Source organism: Talpa occidentalis, unplaced genomic scaffold, assembly GCF_014898055.3.
Source record: "Talpa occidentalis isolate TD23 unplaced genomic scaffold, MPIMG_talOcc4v2.1 talOcc4.14, whole genome shotgun sequence".
In the NCBI taxonomy this organism is placed as follows: Eukaryota; Metazoa; Chordata; class Mammalia; order Eulipotyphla; family Talpidae; genus Talpa; species Talpa occidentalis.
In genome coordinates this window covers 2438663-2454798 of record NW_023601433.1, presented here as the reverse complement: position 1 = coordinate 2454798, position 16136 = coordinate 2438663, and the positions used below count along the sequence as shown (strand labels likewise).

The 16136-nt window shown below is 46.1% G+C and overlaps 1 long non-coding RNA gene across 1 annotated transcript; it reads left to right on the top strand.

Moving 5' to 3' along the window:
* The first annotated feature begins 3048 nt into the window (after window positions 1-3048).
* On the top strand, window positions 3049-13982 carry LOC119245175 (uncharacterized). The gene is made up of 5 exons (XR_005125185.2): window positions 3049-3118; window positions 4349-4536; window positions 4710-4813; window positions 5582-5707; window positions 11157-13982. It is a non-coding gene; the product is annotated as an uncharacterized LOC119245175 (long non-coding RNA).
* Window positions 13983-16136: the final 2154 nt, after the last annotated feature.

Here is a 16136-nt window from a genome sequence, read left to right as displayed (position 1 = left end):
TTTCCAGCCTTGAAATTCTGCTAAGAGTGAGCTAAAGATAAGCAACATTTCTTCAAAAGGGATTTCAAAGTGATCCCCAAGTCTGGGGCACCCTGCGTCTGACTTTTTGGCTGGACTTGGGTGACAAATGGGGCCAAGCCGCTGGCTGCAGACTCGCTCTGCCTCCTGGACAGCAGCCAGGTGAGGCTCCACGAGTTGGATCTAAAGGAAACTCGAGCAGGAGGCGGCAATCATGGCCTCTGTTTCATCAGCTCCGAGGCCATTGGCACGCGAGGTCAGGGAGCGCCTTTGGCAGGAGGCTGCGGGGCCCCACAGAGCACCTCAACTTTAAATATCCGCAGTGTGAGGGGCCGGGTGGCGATGGCCGTGTGGCCTGAGCATGTGTGAGCCCAGGTGTGTGCACCCATGTGCAAAAACACACACACGCGTGCGATGTGGAGACAGAGGCAGAGGCTTGTGTGGTGTGGCCGCAGCCCAGAAGGTGGGGGGGGGGTGTGTGGCCCTGCGGACACCCTCACTGGAGCCTTGCCAGGGTTTGTGCTTGGACCTCTAGGGCTGGGAGTGTCCATTTCTGTGGTTTAAAGCCACCAAGTTGGTGGCACTGGTGACCCTAGGAAATGACAGCAGGGGGTTCAGTAACACCAAGGGCGTGAGTATGGAAGGTTCACACAGATGTGGGGTCCCCTCCACTGACATCTCCACAGAGGGCTGGATGTAGCTGGTCCCTGTGGGCTCTGCCTGTTTCCTGAAGCCCATCTGTCCCGGCCTCAGCTTTCTGGTGGTTTTCACCACAGGTGCACATAGGATGGTTAAACTGGGGGAAGCAGGGGGGTCTGTGTGTCATTTTAAAAGCTCCTTGGGTGACACTGATGTGCAGTAGGGTGGGAAGCTGCCCAGACCAGCTTCTTCATGGACACGGCCCATCCTCATGATCACTGAGTGCCTCAACCAGCCAGTGGCCAGTTTGCCAAGTGCAGTTGACTCTGGAGGAGCCATGCTGCCACCCACCCCCCACCACCACCCTGCAGACACCAAAATGCCTGGAGAAAGCTGCGATCCCTTATGCCGGCTGTGCTGTCAGTGGGTTCTCCATTCACGGACTCAACATTGATCAGCTACAATACGTTTACCGTCGTCGGTTACAAGAAAACCCACGTGGCTCACACTGAGTTTCAGCCGCCCTGCGCAGCCTCCCGGTGGGAAGGCACCATCGCGCCGCACAGGCGGCTCCAGCATGGAAAGGTGGAGGGAGGGAAGACTGTGGGGAGGAGCAGGGCGGCAGTGCACGTGGCTGTCCTAGGAAGGTGGCCCCACAGAGCGGCGGCCCCATGACTCAGAAAGTGACTCTAGTTTGACTTAGCAGCCGCTCCCAGAGCTCTTCGCTGCTGTTGCCTCGGAGAAGACGCTGACAGCAGACATATCGGGGCTCGGAAACATCTCCCGGGCCCTGCATGGGCCGCGGGAGGTGTCAGGACACTCGCTGGACCCTCCCCTACAGAGGATGGATACACAGCCCACAGGGCGGTGAGGGGGGGAGCGTCAGGCCAGGCCGTAGGCAGCCTCTGCTGCAGCGGCTGCGCATCCAGCGAGGCCGCGGTGGGTGTCTGCCCTGAACTTGCCCAGCCGCTGCCCTTGCCATCACTCCCTACACAACTCAGCATAGCAGCTATTTCAGTCAGTCTGCCTGTTCAGCTCCCCACTCTGTCTCCGATGAATCCTCTCACCCCCCACAGCTCTGGCCTGTGCCCCAGTTCTTGTATGCATAAATAAATCAATCTTAAAAAAATAAAATGATTGAAATGGGATACTTATTAGAACATGTAAGGACTTTAGTTTCCATCTCATATTAGAAACCTCCTTGATTACCAAGAACAAACAAACAAACAAACTTAAATGGCTATATCCACTTAACTTGAAAAACTGAAGTTGTTTCAGGAATTAGTTACTCCCCTCTACCCCCACCAACTTGTATTAGTCAGGTTGTGGTCTTGGGGCACCACCTTTCCAGTTTTTTCACTCTTGTCCTCCATCAATTCTTCCAAGGTAGGAAACTCAATTTGAGACACGTTTGTAATTGCAGATTGGCAGGGGTGTGTTGTTTTTCTTTTTTTTTTTTTTTGACTCATTCATTCATCACTGATGATAAAAGGAGAGTATCCCGCCCCAGTCTCTGCAGCTTGGCTTGACTCCAAGCCCTAACCACTAACCACAGAGCAGACTCAGGGATGTCAGAGTCGGGGCCACGGTGTATTGTGCTGCACCATGATGTGCAACGAGAAACCTTCTATGTGGAGCCGAGAGCCTTCATTTTTCTCAGAGTGTATTTTGAATAGCAGCTGCTTTTTCATGTTTGCAATAGGATCCATGTCAGGATCTGCAGGTAAATGACGTTTTAGTCATGCCTTTATTTTATTTTGTTTATTTTTTTTACAGATTTATTTACTTATGAACACAAGAGCTGGGGTACAGGCCAGAGGTGCGGGTTGGGGCTAAAAGGATTCACCAGAGACCGAGCGGGGAGCAGAGCAGGTGGACTGACTGGAATCCACTGCTGAGGGGAGCAGCGGGGAGACAGGCGAGGTCTGTGGCGCCCTGTGGGTCACCTTCCCGGCTGGGGGTGAACTGGGGCTCCAGAGGCTGGGGATGATTCACAGCGCGGCGCTTACCTCCTGCTCCACCAGGGAGGCTCCTAGTCATGCTTTTATGTCAGCTTCAGGTGAGGGGATTTTTAAGAATGATTTAAAAAAAAATCTTTCCCAGAAACTGGAGCAGCCTTGTTTGCCGTTTTAATGACTACGGATAATTTAGGGTCACAGTATATACGCGAGCAGGCGACATCCGTCCGCGCCTCAGGGTTTATTCGCGAACCTTCCCGCCCGCGCCGGCGCCGGTGGGCGTGGCCTCCGGGAGCCCCTGCGCGCCCCGCCCCCCGCCCCGCCCCGCGCACCTGGCTGCACCTGCGCCGCTACCGCGCATGCGCTCCCGCCCAGGCCAGGCCCCTGGCCCCGCTGGCCCGCCTTTGGGGGTGAGGTTCCGGCTGGGGTGAGCCTGGTCCCTCAGGAGCCCCGCGGGGGCGCCGCTGCCCTGACCCGGGGAGCCGGCGGCGGGGAGCGGACAGGTGAGGCCGAGGGAGGGAAGGCGCGAGGGCTCGGGGCTCAGGGATGTGGAGAACTGGGGCTTTGGGGGCTCGTTTTGGGGCCGGCAGGACGCGGGGGTCCGGGTCCCTCGTGCGCGGCCCCGCCGCTCCCCGAGGCGTTTGCTCCGGACTGCGGCCCGCGAGGGCGCCCCGGCGGGTCCTGGGCCTCCCCCCCCCGCGGGCCTGTGCGTTTCCACCCCGCGGGCTACAGGGCAGCTTGGGGACCGGGGTTTCCACTTTCCGGGGCCCGTCCCCGCCCGCCCCGGGTCCAGCAGGCGGGAGGCCGGGCCGCGTCCAGTCTCCCGGGTGCGGGCTCTGACCAGCGGGCCGCGTGGGCCTGGGGCTCCGCTTTCCCGAGGTGCTGCCCCTGCTGGGCCTGGGCCTTCGTCTGAGGGCCTCGTCTCTTGCTGTCGCGCAGCTGATGTGGCCATTCAGAGCCTGGAACGGCGCTTTCACACCTGGAAACTGCCTCAGGAGGCGCCTTTAGACTCTCCCTTGAGTAGAACCCAGGCTTTCCTGAGCCTTGAGTGACCAGGAGCCCAGCGGCTGCCGCACTCTGGCTGCACGTCTCTGGTTTTCTAAAATGGGTTATTATTAACCGACTCAATGTAGTGAAAGCAGTGACCCTCTCTGTGTCACTAAAGGACACACCCGAGAAACACAGCAGGTGAAGCCAGGTGCTGTCACCAATGAGGGGTGGAAAGTTCTTCATGGGGGATCATCTGAGACCCAGAAGGGCCCTTTCCTGAGCTCTGGAGATCTTTTCTCTATGACCCATGGTGCCAAGAGGATTCCTCCTATTTCAGGGCCTGCATCAGCCACAGCGACTCATTCACGTGGAACTGGGCATTTTGTAGATAATCCACTAGCCTCTTAACCGTTCTAATGTGTTAAACTGTTGTTACATCCTTCCTTGCAATCCCCTGTTATGAGGAGAAGTTGGGCTCCTCAGGTAAGGAGAAAGGAATCACGTTTACTGAGCACCTGCTGGAGGTGACCTGAGGCCCTGCAGTGCACACGTGACTGAAGTGAGTGATCTCCATTAATGACACTATATTGATGTTACTCCTACTCCTTGGTGGAGAACCCTGATGTTGGCATGTTTACGGCTCCTTGACCTGGCTCTGGTTATTCCCAGAGGTGTTTTTCCTTCCTCATTACTTCGTTGGAGTCTTAGCGCCCAAATAATTGATGATGCTTCTGGCTTTGTAGGGATGGCAAGCCTGCCTGGAAGTCAGCCCAAGGCTGCAATTCCACAAAAGTGGAACTCTGTGTTGCTGCCACCATATCTCTTATTGACTGTGGAATCTCTGCTACCATCATCAGGATCTGAGCTCTGGGAGGAGACAGAAAATGACAGCTTGCTGTTGGCTGGACCCTAGGCATGGCTATAATGTGGGGTGAGTTGATTTGGAACACAGGAATTTCATTCTGTGCTGTCCTGTTCTTTTTTGTGGTTTGTTTTTTGTTAAGGCCAATTACCTAGGCAGACAGAGGATCTCTCAGTTATTTCAAATCTTGTTTGATGAAATGTCATGGCATTATTTTTCATTTGGCCTTTTTCCTTCCATAGGTACATACAGTTTTCAGAACTCTTGTATTGGAAAGCTCGAAGGGTCTGGACTGTCAATGCGTGTCCTGTTGTCTCTCTGTTTTAATCAAAGCAAGATAAAGCTTGTGAGTTAAGCAGAATACATTTCTAAATTTAAAATTAAAAAAAGGCAAAATGTGTTTGTTTGGATTTACGAATGAGCAGGAGCCTGGGTTCGGGCCAGAAACCCAAACCCCCTCACTAACATCAGTGAGGTGACCTTGACATTCACTCCAAGTGAGTCTGCTCTGCCCATGCCTGCCTGACTTGCAGGAAGGCCATAGTTTCACCCTTAAAGTAGTTTTTCTATGACTACAATAGAATGATTCACTTTGAAAATAATTTGACTGGTTCCTTTTCCCTTGGCAAGGGTCGGGATATAAGTGCACCGGTGAGTTTTCACAAGTAGAGTTGACTGATTCTGAACCTCGGAGAGAACTGTGTACATTCTAGGAAATTTCAACCATACATGAAAATAAAATGACCTATGGCCAATGATGATCTTTCATCCACAGAGAAACACTTTTATGAGTTAGCTGACTTTTTTCGTGGTGATTTCCATTATTTTGAATTGTGACCTAAAACACATGTGTATAAGGGCAGTTTGTATCCATGTAGAGTTTCAGAATCACAACATGAACTCCCATGAACTGGGGGAAGAAACATACCATCACATGTCATCATCTTCTTCCCTGAGTTCACACCAATAGGTGACCTTTACAATAACAGTTCCCCATGCTCTTCACGACACGTTCTCACATAATGGTGTGTTAGGAAATGTAGCATGAAAACATGATTTTGATTTTGTCTGGTATGTGAAATAGAAATCATTCCTCTTTGGTTCATTTTCTAAGGACACTCTTTGAACAAGATGTGGGCAAGGTGATCCCCAGGATTGGCTGCAGCTAGAGCCTCCTGCTGTTAATGCTGTATCTTGTTCCACTGGACACCAAGTCCATTCTTGTCCACATGCACACTAGGTGAGTTCATTCCTGTTTCCTATCCATGCTGGAATAACACTATCTTGAGAATTTTATATTCCACTTTCTTGACTGAACACAGTCACATATGATAATTTTTTTTGTGTGTGTGTGGGACCCTCGCCGGTGGCTGGGGATCGAACTGGCGCTGCAGAGGCTGTGGGCAGCCTCGCAACCCAGCGCTCAACCTCTGCGCCACCGGGGGAGGCCCATCACATTTGATATATCTGAGAGGTAGAGTGGTTCGTTTCCTGGGGTTTTCATTGAGATGCTTTCCCGTCAGTTCTTCCTGTACATAAAGATCCAGGGGACGTTTTCATAAATCAAGATTTCTTTTAAATATTTATTTATATATGCACGCAAGAAATGGGATGCAGGGCAGAGATGTGCGTGTGTGTGGCAGAACAGGCCCACCCACTGAAATACACTGCTTAGGGGAGCAGCAGGGAGACAGGAGAGGTCTGCCACACCGTGTGGCTCAGCTCCCTGGCCAGGGATTGCATTCAGTACACTGGCTGTGGAGAGCTTCATAATGCTGAGACTGTACCCCTTGCAACACCAGGAAGCACCCTCATTTGTGCTCTTTGGGTAGATCCCTAGGAGTGGAATTGCAAGGTCATGTGGAAGATCCATTTTCAGTCTTTTGAGAAATATCCGCACTTTTTTCCATTGTGTCTGGACTAGTTAACACATCCACTAACAGTGTAAGAGGGTCCTTTTCTCCACATCCTTGCCAGCACTTTTGTTTGTGTGTATGTGTGTTTTTTAACTATGGGCCTTTCTCACAGTTGTGAGGTCATGTCTCATTATGGTTTGGTTTGCATTTCCCTGGTGATAAATGATAGAATTTTTTCATGTGCCTGTTGGCCATCTATATGTCTTCTTTGGAGAAGTGACTGTTTAGCTAATTTTCCCGTTTTTGATTCCGTTGTTTTCATTTTGTTGAGTTGCAAAAGTACTTTGTATGTCTTTGATATTAATTCCCTTTTTTAAAATAAGATTTAGGGCCTCCCCGGTGGCGCAGTGGTTGAGCGCTGGGTTGCGAAGCTGCCCGCAGCCTCTGTGGCGCCGGTTCGATCCCCGGCTGCTCCCCGGCCACCGGAGGAGGGTCCCACATGGCGCGCAGACCTCTCCTGCCGCCCGCTGCTCCCCTCAGCAGTGTACTTCGGTCCTTCTGCCTGCTCTGCTCCCTGCTCTGGCTCTGGTGAATTCTCTCACCCTCCCGCGCTTCTGACTGTACCCAGTGCATGTATAAACAAAACAAACAAACAAATAAATAAATAAATAAAGCATGCCTCTATTAAAAAAAAAAAAAAATAAGATTTATTTATTCATGCATACAAGAACCAGGGTACAGGCCAGAAGTGCCGGGGGTAAGAGGATTCACCAGAGACAGAGCAGGGGGCAGAACAGGCAGATGGACCGAAATACACTGCTGAGGGGAGCAGCAGGTGAGACAGGAGAAGTCTGCCACACCATGTGGGTAGCTCCCTGGCCGGCCAGTATCGAACCCGCGCTGCAGAGGCTGCAGACATCTTCACAGCGCTGCGCTCAACCACCTGCACCTCCAGGGAGGCCCCCTTTTATGTTAATTCCTCTTTGTTTGGGTCACTGTCTTTTTTTGCTGTACAGAAAACTTTTAGTTTGATATAGTATCTGTTGTTTACTTTCTCCTTTACATGTTTCTGAAATTTATGTTAGGGAGCATTTTACATAGGTTTTTCTCTTTATATTTGATGTTTTTAGGTCTTATATCTGAGTGTTTTATCCATTTTGTGTTGATTTTCATGTGTGGTGTGAGATCATGGTCTAGTTTCATTATTTTACATGAGGCAGTCCACTTTTCCAGCACCCTTTATTGAAGAGGCTTTCTTTGTTCCAGTGCATGTACTTTGCTCCTGTCATGTATATTAATTGTCCATAAACATATGGTTTTATTTCTGGGCTCTCAATTCTATTCCATTAGTCTGTGTGTCTGTTTTTATTCCATTACCATGCTGCCTTAACTACTCTGGCTTTATAGTATAGTTGGAAATCAGAAGTGTGATACCTCATTTCCCCCCTTTGATATCAGGAAAGCTTTGGCTATTTGGGGTCTTTTGTGTTGTCTTATGAACTTCAGTAATATCTGTTCTCTTTCTTTGAAGAACACCATTGGGATTTTTATTGGGATTGTATTGAATGTCTAAATTGCTTTGGGTTGGATGGCCATTTTGACAAGGTTGATTCTTCCAACCTATGAACTGGGTATATCTTTCCATTTATTTGATGGGAGGAAGATGGAGAACAGATGATCCAGGGTCTGTGGGCCAGGCTGAATTTCATTCTTTGTCCTTAGAGTAATGGCTAGCAATGTAATCCTTGTTGTTAGCTTTCACAGCATTTACAGGATGACACTGAGAGTTTCTTTCTTTCTTTTTTTTTTATTTTAATATTTTATTTTATAAAATTCTTACATGATTTTTCATCTTTGCACAATGTATACATTTTCATTTTGGTTATATTCCCCATACAATTGTACCCCCTCTTATTTTGACTCTAGTCCTTCCTCTCCCTGCCCTTCCCTCTACCACCCCCTGCCCCCGTAGTGTGTCTCTGGTTTATAGTTGCTTGTTGATTTTGATTTTTACTTTGTGTTGATTAGTCTTTTTCCTGGTCTCTTATTTAGGTTTCCTAAATTCCTGCTATGAGGGAGACCATCCGGTATTTTTCTTTTTCTTTCTGGCTTATTTCGCTGAGCATGATCCCTTCTAGCTCCATCCATGTTGCTTCAAACTGCATGTGTTTATCTTTATCGATTGCTGAGTAATATTCCCTGGTGTATATGTACCACATCTTCTTGATCCAGTCATTTATTTTGGGGCATTTGGGTTGTTTCCATAGCTTAGCTATTGTAAACAGTGCTGCTATACACACAGGGGTGCAGGTGCCCTTTGGAATTACTGTTTCTGTGTCCTTTGGGTAAATACCTAAGAGTGGAATTGCTGGATCATATGGAAGCTCAATGTTTAGTAGGCCCAGAAATCTCCACACAGCTCTCCATAGTGGTTGGACCAGTTTGCACTCCCACCAGCAGTGCTGGAGAGTTCCCTTTTCTCCACAACCTCGCCAATATTTGTTGTTGCTAATTTTTTTAATATGTGCCGTTCTCACTGGTGTAAGATGGTATCTCATTGTAGTTTTGATTTGCATTTCCCTGATTACAAATACTGAGAGTTTCTTGTGTTTTTTAAATAATTAAGAATGTTTCACTCCTTGTCCCCCCCACCAAAAAACATCTTCCTCTCATATGAATTACCTCTGCATTCTGGCAGGAACTTTCACATTATGCATAGGAATATAATAAAAATGAACATAAAATTCTGCCTGACAAGCATAAAACAAAACAAAATATTTGGGAATGTAATTATTTGATAAATAAGATTAACTGAATGTTGATGGAAGAACAGTTAATAGTTTAATGAAAAGTATATTTTATATATATGTATAGTCTATTTTCTTCTGGATGACATATAAAGCAATACTGATGATTGCTTTTATTATTAAAGGATGTTGAATATTTTATCTGGTCATGGTTTTACCCTGATCTCAGGGTGTCCATGCTCTCCTGATCGGGGCTTGGGGTTCATTTCCTGGGAGGTATGCCCAATGCATCATAATAGATCTGAAAGGAAATACTGCTTAGTTTGCCCTTTATATCCAAAATGTGGGATGACGCGAGCACCGTGGATTTTGTAAGTGGAAATTGTAATCCTTCAGCCCTTGCTCCTGTGAGTCTACATCTCACAGGCGTCCCCACACATACACTTTTTATTCCCACGTGAATTTAGGGGGTGGGGTCTCTCTTCCTTCAAATATATAACTGGAATTTTAATGGGGATTATTTCGATCCTTTAGGTAACTTTGAATAATGTTGACAGCTTAATATTTTTTTTTTTTTTTTTTTTTTTTTAAATTTTTTTTTTTTTTTTTTTTTTTTTTTTTTATAGAGGCATGTTTATTTATTTATTTATCTGTTTGTTTGTTTGTTTTTGTTTATACATGCACTGGGTACAGTCAGAAGCCGGGAGGGTGAGAGAATTCACCAGAGCCAGAGCAGGGAGCAGAGCAGGCAGAAGGACCGAAGTACACTGCTGAGGGGAGCAGCGGGCGGCAGGAGAGGTCTGCTCGCCATGTGGGACCCTCCTCCGGTGGCCGGGGAGCAGCCGGGGATCGAACCGGCGCCGCAGAGGCCGCGGGCAGGTTCGCAACCCAGCGCTCAACCGCTGCGCCACCGGGGAGGCCCCGACAGCTTAATATTAAGTATTGCAGTCCTGGCTAGAGTGTCCAATTCTATTGGGCTGAATGACGGTATCATGAAAGAGTGTTAACTGTTGTCTCATTCTTTGTCTACATGGGTTGTTATGATCATGCAGTTTTCACCCTCTATTCTGTTACTCTGGAGTCTTACATTGATAGCTCTTCATGTATTGGGTCTCCCTTAAATTCCAGCATGTTCTCCCAGTTGTTCACATGGTAAAGTTGTTAAATGTCCTTTTCTATTCAGTGTGCATAGTTTTATTCATAGTTTATTCAGGACTCTGCACCCATGTTCATGATGGTGCAGTTGAAATGCTCCTCATTAGTCATATCTTTTTTTAAAGAGTTATTTATTGATGCATACAAGAACTGGGGTATAAGCCAGAGGCATGGGGGGAGGGTGAGAGGATTCACCAGAGCCAGAGTGGGGAACAGAAGAGGCAGACCGACTGAAATACACTGCTAAGAGGAGCAGCGGGTGAGCCAGGAGAGGTCGGCTATGCCATGTGGGTATCTCCCTGGCCAGGGATCGAACTCATTCTGCAGTGGCTCCAGATAGCTTCATAGGTTGTGTATTAGACCCTTGTGCCACCAGGGAGGCCCCATTAGTCGAATCTTGATTGGTCTTTGACAGCCATTCAATACTGTCCTCACAGAAAGTGTTTTAAAATTTTTTTCCCTTTTCACTTTTGAAATTTTCAGACCTGCTTCAATTTTTTAAAAAAATTATTGCTTAGTTAAGTAGGAATTCATCAAACCAGGATATTTATTTTCATTTTTGAAGACTCCTCTGGGGTGTAGGCCAGAGGAGTTGGGGGTAGTGGTGAGAGGCTTCACCAAGGACAGAATGAGAGCAGAACAGGCAGAGTGACTGAAATACACTGCTGAGGGGAGCAGCAGATGAGGCAGGAGAGGTCTGCTGCACCATGTGGGTCTGCTCCCTGGCTGGGAATCAAACTCATGTCACAGTACTGGGGAAAGCTTGATAGCACTGAGACTTTATCCCTTGCACCACCAGGTAGGCCCACGTGTCACCTATTCTAACGTCATGCCAATGTCTTTTATTTGGTATTAATTTTATATCATAAACATTTTAAGTTTTTGTCTTGAGTGCTGTAAATATGGTAATTCATCACTTGCTGTCTTCCAGCCATCTCTTCTCATGACATCCAGGTCTTCATGCCCCAGTCAGGTACAGAAACAAAACAGCTGCTAAAGGAGATAATTCCTCGCTTTGGGTTGCCGGATTCTATCCAGAGTGATAATGGGCCAGCATTTGTCTCTGATGTTACTCATGCAGTAAGCAGTGCGTTACAGATCAACTGGAAATTGCATGCTGCTTGGAGACCGCAGTCTTCTGGGCAAACAGAAAAGATGAACCACACCTTGAAGAAAACCTTGGCGAAACTGTGCCAAGAAACACAGCTTCGTTGGGACCAGGTACTATCCCTTGCCCTCCTCCGCATAAGAGTGGCACCTAGAAGTGGGCTACAATTAAGCCCCTTTGAAATTGTGTTTGGAAGACCCTTCCAGGCCTCAGTTCTGAAAGCCAGTCCGGAAATAGCTCAAGATTGCCGGATCACACAATATGTGAAACACATCCAGGAGGTTCTGACAGTAATTCATAACTTCGCAACCTCGAGAATCTCTATGCCTCCTGATCAACCATTGCATCCCTTCAAACCTGGAGATCAGGTCTTACTGAAGACCTGGCAGAGTGGGGATGCCCAAAACCAGTTGTCAGAAAAATGGACTGGTCCATATGATGTTTTGCTAAGCACACATACTTCTCTGAAACTTGCAGGAATAAAACCCTGGGTACATCATTCCAGAGTTAAAAAAGCGCCAGAAGGAACGGACCCAGAGACGAAGTCCCATTGGTCTTGTGAACCCATTGAAGACTTGAGATATTTATTTAAGAAACAGAAAGAAACTTGAATGTTACTGACTTCTTTTTCCAGTTATTGTTGCAGGATACCCAAGAACTCGTTTTTTTTTTTTTTCTGAAGAAACCCTGAGAAGAAAAAAACTACCATGCTCTAACCAATCTCTTTCCTTGCAAAGTTTAGGAGATGTGAAATGACATCTAGGATCATGCATATGCTGACAGTATTTTTTTTCTTTCATACAAAGGTTTTTAATCTTGATTTTGTTATTTCCTATCAACTTTTGTTTTTTTTTTTTTTTCTTTGAAGTTTTTTTGTTAACCCTGCTTGTTTTTTTATTATTACTTTGGCCTATCAGACAAACTGCAGTTGTATGGGATATCCCACGCGTGATGAATGGTAACTAAAGAGCTCTTTGTGTCTGTATGTTGTCTGTCTGTATGTCTTTGTGTCTAACCGTCTTGACCTCCAGTGATCGACAAATTGGTATACTTGGTGCCCGTATAAGTTGAAAAAAAGAGTCTCCAGTTATGAGAAAAACAAAAAGTTATGGTTTGATTGTCAACATTGTGCTACTGAACTAAGCCGGTGCCTTCATAGAGATTGAATATTGTTGTTTCTGTTACTTTTCTGATATTTATGGCAAAGCTTCCCAGAAATCTAAATTCAAGTACAAATTTGGTGGCCTGTCATTTGACTGATGCAAGGAAATTTTGTGGAACCTCAGTAGAGCTCCTGAGACACTCCACGAAGTTTCTCCTTTTCCTCCTGGGAAAGCATTACATGAATTTGTTCTATTTGGCTTTTTACCTAATGACGTAAAACTGGAAGGGAAGCATTGTCACTTGGGAAAATGGTAAAAAACTTTGGTATGTCCAATATGTTAACAGTAGTATCGGGTATGTATGTAAATTGTCAGTGGTGATTGTCACCTTGTAATATTGTATAATTCAATTGTTTCACATCTACAGAAATTGTTTCTGGAAATATAGGGAGAAAAGGTCTCAACAGATTCCTATTGATGGAACTGTTGAGAGTAAAACTTTCTTACAAAGGACTCAATAGACCTGGAAATACACCTGACATTTACTAAGGTTTCTTTGACATAATACTGGAACTTTTTTTTTTATGCATTCTGTCCTGAATCCACGAAGTTTTTGTTTTGTTTTGTTTTGTTTTGACTAACCAGGATCTGCAGAAAGGTTGTAATTTTTTTCCAGCAAAGCTAACTTGTCACATTTTCTCTCCCCTTGATACCAACACAGCATACAAATAGTGGTAGTAATTTTTGCTACTTATTTCAGAGTCTGTTTTTGCATAACTTCCATAGGGATTTTGTCTGTTTTAACGAAAATTGGACGTGAGTTTGATTGTGTGGCTTTGTGTGGAGTTCTTCCAGAAAGTTGAAAAAGAGCTGAACCAAGAAGAGGAGAACCTGTTTGCCTTGTTTGTAGGGTTCCAGAGACCTCCAAAGAAGGTGAGGAAGCTTGCCTCCATTGGCAGGACTGGACAACCCGGCCAACGAAAATGCCCTGGTACCCTCGAGAAGAGGAAGCCCAGGTGGAGTCTGATGACACTAACTTTGTACCTGAAGCCTACATCGACCGGATGCCAATGGTTCGCTCTGATCCAATATGGAGTATTTCAACAAAGCCAGCTAAAATTGCTGCTTAGTTATTCTGCCCTGTAATTTTATGCAAAAATGGGAAAAATGGTTTAAAGATAGATTTAATTTGCAAACTTTTGCTATGCTGTTAAAGTTTGGGATCAAGGTTGAAAGAATTCGTTTTTGCATAAGTTAAACCATTTTAACATTTTTTCCCTGTGATTTGATATATTTGCTATCTTGTTTTAGCCAATGCTCCAACTTTTTTTCTTTTGGCTAGGATAATGGACTATTTTTAAGTAATGAAACTGTCATACTGGACATTCATGGACAATGCTGCTGACTAATTGTTGCTTCTCTTACACACATTATAACCCTGAAAAAAAGACTGTCTCCTAAGATTGCACCATGAGATCTCTGCCACCATAGATATGGTGGAATAAAAATTAAAAGGGGGGATTGTAACAGGGTGGTCCCCAGGAAAGGGGAGTTCCCTGCCCCACCCAAGGGAGGGTGGAGCTGAGCAGGAAGAGGAGAAGGGGCAGAAGAGACTGAGGAAGGAAGGAAGCAGGATGGAGCCAGGAGACCTGGAGGAGGTGCATGGAGCCTAGAGACACGTGAAGAAACTGCGCTTGTCTTTTGGTCGTGGACTAGGTGACACAGATGTGGGTGAGACCCGTGGGGAGGTGACAATGGCAGCTTTTATCTGGATGTTGATTTTGCTCTTTTCCTTCCGGGCTTGTCCAGTTGTTTGTGACCCTTTTCTGTGGGTCTCAACTGGAAGATGTTTTAGACTTGTGGTAGACTTTGGGGCCTTGTTCTGGGCCGATCCCATATGGATGGACTTTTACCCACGAGGGGATGGGTAACTTTGGGTGCTTCATTTAGAAACTAGACTCTTTGCCTTACCTGTATTGTTTCCTAGTTTTTATTAAAGTTCCTTCCCATTAAAGTCTCCTATGTTTTGTGTTGATGCGGCGGATGGCAGAACCCATTTAGAATAGGCAGGTTTGCGGGGCTTGGGCTGCCCCTCTCCCTGTCCTATAACATGAGGACCGAACTCATGCTGCAAAGACTGAAGATAGCTTCATAGGTTGTGCCTTAACCCCTTGTGCCACCAGGGAGGCCCCATTTGAAATTTATTAACAATACGTATTTTGTGAGCAGAAAATTGGAACATATGGGAAGTCCCCTAGTCCATAATGCAAATAATCATTCAATACATTGTGAATATAGGACAGGTTTATACTTTAAGTCAAATAGTTCTCAACATCAGAGTTGAAAATGGGAAGATCAAAAAACTACATGGGATCCTACTGAGGAGTCCTCAAAACTTATCCAACATCACACAGTTGGTGAGCAACCCTACAACTCGGAAGGATATGGCAAAGGTAACACATGGTGCTCAGAGGGAAGCTGCACAAATGTAAAGAGTGTGGTAAAGCCTTGTATTGGCAGTCACAGCTTACGCGCCATCTTAGGAGTCATACTGGAGAAAAGGCTTACACATGTGCAGACTGTGGTAAAGCCCTTCTAGATGTGGGTCACCTTTCTGAACATCAGAGAGTTCATAGTGGTGGGAAATCTGACAGATGTGAAGAGTGTGGGAAAGCCTTTACCCAGCAATGGCATCTTAGTCACATCACGAACAGCAAAACCCTCTGAAGACGTACTTGCTGCACCTCCCCCTGCAGTGACCTTTAGGAATGGCTTTCGCCACGGTCTGGCTGGGCAACCAGCGCGCAGGGGGAGAACAGCATAACACCCTGAAGCAGAGGAAGTGCAGCAGAAGTTCCCTGAAAAGGCAGAAGCTTATCAATAGATAACGACCACCAGGAACCACTACAAGAATGCTAAAAATCTTATCCCGTCTTTCTAGAACTACAAACTTTAATCCCTTATTTGTCTTTCTAAACTTCCTTCTTTCTTCTATAAAAGTCATTGCTTGTTATGTAGATCACCTCCCTAATGGTGATAGACTGAGCCCATGAGCAAGCTGATTTCATTGATATTCATTCCTGTGCTTTTGGAAAACATATATATACTGGTCACAAACTCAAAGAAAATTACACTCAGATTTTCACTCTTGAAGTGTGTCTGTTTGTCATTTCTTTCACCGACGCCCTGACCACCCTGCACGCTTCTCTCAACCCTGAGGTGGCCTCATCGTCTACTGCTGTGCTGGTCCGCGGCAATTACTGAATGATTTCTCAGAGGATCCAAGAACCCCCCCCCAATACTGAACCCCATCACCTGAATTCCATCAATGGGTTTTCAATTTTTAGCTTGAACTCCTTTGTCAGTCCAAATGAACACATTTTGCCCTTTTTTCAATTTTTACAATATTTATTGTTTTAGTCAACAAGTTTCATCTAGTTATAGGTAAAAATAAAAAACAGTGGAAATAATAAGGCACTAATTCAAAGTCCAGACCCTTCCAGCTTTCAAATACAAGAGGTCTGGGGCCTCCCTTGGGATGCAAGGGGTTAAGCATGTAACCAACATAAAACGCTTACAAGCGATATAAATACAAAGGCTAAAAGTGAAACTAAGAGTATGTCAAGGCGCCTGCGAGCGCTGAGTGAACGTGGCTGCATCCACATTCTGAGTGTTAAAGGCTGATAAAAACAGATGGTAC